Source organism: Gavialis gangeticus, unplaced genomic scaffold (genome assembly GCF_001723915.1).
Source record: "Gavialis gangeticus isolate Ggan-Ray unplaced genomic scaffold, GavGan_comp1, whole genome shotgun sequence".
NCBI lineage: Eukaryota > Metazoa > Chordata > Crocodylia > Gavialidae > Gavialis > Gavialis gangeticus.
The window spans coordinates 24,821,223-24,826,071 of NW_017728997.1; the positions used below are offsets into that span (position 1 = coordinate 24,821,223).

At 50.5% G+C, this 4,849-nt stretch overlaps 1 protein-coding gene across 1 annotated transcript in view; it reads right to left on the bottom strand.

Moving 5' to 3' along the window:
* Nucleotides 1-4,849, bottom strand: part of CELSR3 (cadherin EGF LAG seven-pass G-type receptor 3) — a gene marked incomplete at its 5' end in the record, with an annotated part of 113,870 nt that overhangs the window by 100,443 nt on the left and 8,578 nt on the right. The gene's annotated exons all lie outside the window — the stretch shown is intronic.

Consider the following 4,849-nt stretch of genomic DNA (forward strand, 5'->3'; position numbering starts at 1 on the left):
AAAAAAAAAAGCCCTGAGCTCTAGGGAAGGGAGGGGAAAGGAAATGCAGAAGTCACCACAACAGCATAGAAGAGAAGCAAGCAACTCTTGCCCCTGCCAACCCAAGCTGCCCCCATCTTGTCTGACAAGGAAAGAGCTTCTCCCACCCCTCACCCCCACTACACTTTCCCCAGCCCCATCCTCCGGGAGCAGTACACTCCAGGAAGGACAAAGCGGCCATGCAGCACTAGTGAGCGTGGTGACTTGCTTCTTCAATGCCACGGATCGATTGGCCCCAGCCGGGTGGGGGAACTGCAAGGAAGGAGGGAATTCCACCCCCCATGCCACAGCTGGGGCCCAGCAGCTGCTCTGAGCTGTCTGTTCAGCACAATGGACCCAGTTTGACATGGCCCACGTGCTCCTAGGGATACGTGAGCAACAGCCACAGCTGTTGTCACACTCTGAGCAGGGCAGTCCTGGCCTCTTCTGTCCTGTTGGGATGGAGACCTGGGAGGGCAAGCAGCCTGCCTGGCATCTCAAATATATCAGCACTGGACCCCTCCCCTGGAGCCAAGCATGTGAACTGCTCCCCCACCACCTTGGCACCAAGAGGGCAGCTCAAAAGGCCACTGGCCCATGACAGAAGGTGGCCCAGAGCCAGACTCTGGAGGAGCCCTTTCCTCTCCTCCTCCAGTCTCCTCAAGGAGTGCTGTGTTGTGCTGGTGCTATAGGCTCCGTCTGCTGCCAGGGCTGCCAAATTCACTCTACCTCAAGCAGCTGCCTACACCTGACCCCTCAATCCAGGTCACAAAGGGCGCTCTCCCCACTGCCCCCAGGCCACCTGCTCGTCAAACTCCAGGGTGCAAGCAATGAGCGCCTCGCCTTGCTTTAACATATCCCTATGGCCCTGCTTTGCTGCTCTGCGTGACCCTAGATGGGCTGTCACATGACTGCTGCCTGCATAATGAACTGCGTGCCACTGACCATGCTGCCTTGGCCAAGCCTCTGCCTCTGCTCTGCACGAAGAGGAAGCAGATGGTTAAGAGAATGACCCTCGAAATAAAACAAAGGACGCCCAAAGCTGACAGGAGCCACTAACCCCCCTGGGAGCAGTTTTAATCACAGAATCCTCCACCATGCTGATTAAATCCAGGCCCCACCAGCAAGCGGAGGGCTGGAGAGCCAGTGGCTGGTGAATATTCATGCTATTCATGCACTGCTCAGCAGGGTGTTTGGGAAACATACCTACAGGGGAATGGGTGGGAAGCAGGGAGGTTCGCACCCAGGGCACCCCAGGTTTGGCAGTGGGGACTGAGGAGGACAAGGCTTGTTTCTTGAGCATTTAATAAATGTCTACAGTTACACAGCTAGAGAAGGGTGCAGCTACTGACAGGGAAGGAGCAGCTCACAGTCCCTCACTCCTGCACCAACCATACAGAAAGCCCCCAGTAACCCCACACAGCACCTGTTCCCAGGAGAGCTCCAGCTATGCAGCTGGAAAGGGCTCTGCCACAAGCTCCCTTTTCCCTAAAGAGATGCCCATCTCTGTGGCCTGAGGGGATCGGTTGTCAGCTGCACACCCCTCTTTCCTCTTCCCAGCTGCATCCCTCATTCTTGTGTCAGACATGGCGAGAGTGATTAGCCTTCACTTTGGGAGCAGGATGGGTCCTCTTTCATTCACTGAGCAGCCTGGCCTTGCCTCAGTCCATGAGGTGCTCAATGTGGCATCAGGAAGGACCGGCTCCTGGTAACTTTGCAAGTGAAGAGAGGCTGCAAGGTCTCTGAGGCTGTGCCAGAGTTAATGGCCTGAGAACTGAGGCCAAGCTCACAGCCACATTCTGCAAAACACCTTCAGAGCAGCTGTCAACCCCACACAGCTGGTGCTAGCTGTAGCACTCCAGGATCTTCATCTCCTCTCCAGTCACCCTGGGGCCTCTTAATTTCCTCCAGCTGTGAAACTGCCCATCCCAGGGCTCCCACTGCACATGCGTACCCCCTTGGGTTTGCTGCTCAGAGCCCAGAAGCACAGAGCTTTCATGAACATGTAGGCACCAGTGTCCCCTCTCCTCTGGCCAGAACCCCCATAATAACACAGCTGGGTCCATCCGTGCTGGGAGTCACAGCCAAAACCTGCCTTTATTTATGGCAAATTTCTTTGTCTTCATAACCCTTCCTCATCTCTCTAAAGACAAGGAAGACACACTAGCTCACCCCTGACCAGATCCACCAGCCAAGTCCGTTCCATCTCCTTATTGCTAGTGAAAGTTGGTCTTCTCCTTGGCATGCCACACTGCAATCCCTGACTCAAGGCTCCTTGCTGAGGCTGCCAGCAAACAGATATGATTGTGGGCAAGCATGACGGGGCCAGGGGGAGTGGGAGTTAACCCTTCTTCCACGTGCAGCACACCATGATCTGATCTGGCTGGGAAATAGCAGAGGAGGGCATAAACAATCTCTAAGGGGACATTCCCAACCATCTCCTAGCCTGGCCAGTTAGGAAAGCCAAGGAAAGCTTTCCAATAGATGTAGGCAGGGGAGTAAGGAAGTACACTTCTACCATGCACCCAGGGAATGAGAAGTGAAAAACTACACCTGTCCATATTAACAGGAGCTCATGGAAATACCCTGGAGTGACAGCGTATATCATGGAAGCCACAGTGAGGGAGAGGACACTCCTGTATTTCACATGGAGCATGGGACAGCTTAGAGAAGGGCTCTAGTACATCCCTGGCTGTCCTTGTTTTTTAATGGTACTGCTGGCATTTACAGCTGACCAAGGCAGGTGAAGCAGATTCAGCCTGGTTGCAGAGGTCTCAGTTAGCCCCACAGTACTCAGCAACCAGCACCATGCGGTGTCAAAAGCAAGAAAGGCATTACTCCACTCCCCGCCCCAGCCAGCAGGGAAGGGTGAGGAGCAACATAACACTTATCCTTCAGCTTCATCACACTGGGCTGTCTCATGCAGTTCTTCAGTAGAATTTTACTGTTTAACCAGATCCTTGTTCTCTTGCCTTGAGGCTGGGATTTGTCCCAGTGCTCTTTGCAAGCAGAGTTCCTCTTCCCAAACCCACAACCACCAGCTCCAGTAATCACTGTCTTAGTCTCACAGAACGTACCCAATTGCCATGGTTGTTGGCCACTCTCAGAACTGTAGGTCCAGGTTAAAAGACTGTCAGTAAAGTGACCTCTTGTTGAGTGTGAGGACAGAGGTACTCTGTTGGTTTCCCTCCAGTATGTTCAGGGTACCAATTACCCTCCGGCAGGCTCTTGGCTGCTATAGTTCTACATTGTCTCCTTGAATTCAGTGAAAGTTGCCAGTTTAAATGAGTTATATTAAGCAAAACATATTTATGCACAAAACTAAAGACAGGAGTTAAGGCAGAGCCAGCAAAAACTGAAGCACCACCCCACTCCAGTTCCATTAAGATCTCTGTACTCAATCCCTCCATCCTTAGACACAACGTTATGAGATGATTATGCCCACATCACAACCACTGCTACCTGTGGAAGCAGCAGGCAGGGAACAGCTTGTAGTCAGATGCCATTATGCGCTGAACATTCAAGCTTAAATATCTTGGTAGTCACTCACCCCCAAACAGCATCTTACCTTCTCTCCTGGCACCCAGAGCAAAGCCAATGTTAAAATAGTCTCTACATACCAAGGCTGCAACACACCTACCTTTCTATTACCTTACCTAGCTCTCCAGGCAGGGACCCACAAACCAATGCCTCATAGAAAACATTTCATTCAGAAAAAAGTCACCTAAAAATAAGCTTTTCTACATTTCCTCCAGGATTTTAGTTTTTAGGGAAATCAGTAACCACTGATGTTTATCTCCCTGTTCTATGTCATAATCATTCTTTTGGCATCACAATTAGTTGCCAAAGAGATGATTACGACCTCAGAAGTAGAAAAGGATGACTTTAAAGAGTGGGAATAAGGAGCAGGAGAAACTCCTAAGATGATGGTTTGTGGAACTATCTTCAGAATTTAAAAAAGAAAAAAGAAAAAGTAAGAGAGTTTTTATTTATATGAATGTTACTCACCATTTTCCATGAGGTATCAGCTTCAGCTCTTTCTAAATTGCTGATGATCATTTCAGGGAATTAAGAGACCTTGCAAATCTGGTCAAACTGGACTTTTATAGTGTATTGTCATTAATTTAATCACTATGCCTCTAACCTTGACATCTTTAAATGCAGAGATTAAAATACCACTTCCAAAGATGCTACAAAACTGGTAGTGAGCAGCTAAGCTAAATACACAAGTTCTGCATTGCGCCCACCAGCCAGTAGTCTCTAATGGACTTAAATACCAGAGGTGGGGCCCTGCATAAGAAAACTTTAATGGAGAGGGAAATAAGCCCTGGAGGAACTTTGCTTGCTACAGAGGAGGGATTTGACTCAAAGTGTTTAAGCATAGGGTCCAATAACAAATTCATCCCAGAGGATTTCAGCTGCTAGGCTGGGATATACAATGAAAACTGCCTTGGATAACTGTGCCCTAGCCCTTTCAGGTCTAGCACATGATGAACAACATGAAACTGTGTCCATGAAACCAAAGCAAAAGGGCAGCTAGTCCAGAGACCTGAACACAATTATTAAATGCTCATTGTGAGCCCTGTGGCGGGTGCAGAGATCCCACCTCAGGAAAACAGCTGGGTATTCGTATCCCACCGCTATTTCCACCATGTGAGGCGGGCCAGTAGGGGGCGCTTCTGCGTTGAGCCGCCCACCTCCCTGCGCCCGACCACCTTCCAGGCTCCGAATGCCTCCCTAGGGGCGCCTTATGTCCGGCCGACCCCTCTCCTGGAGCACACTCGCTAGTCTGGGGGTAACGTGCCGCCACCACCCCAAGAATGGACTGTCT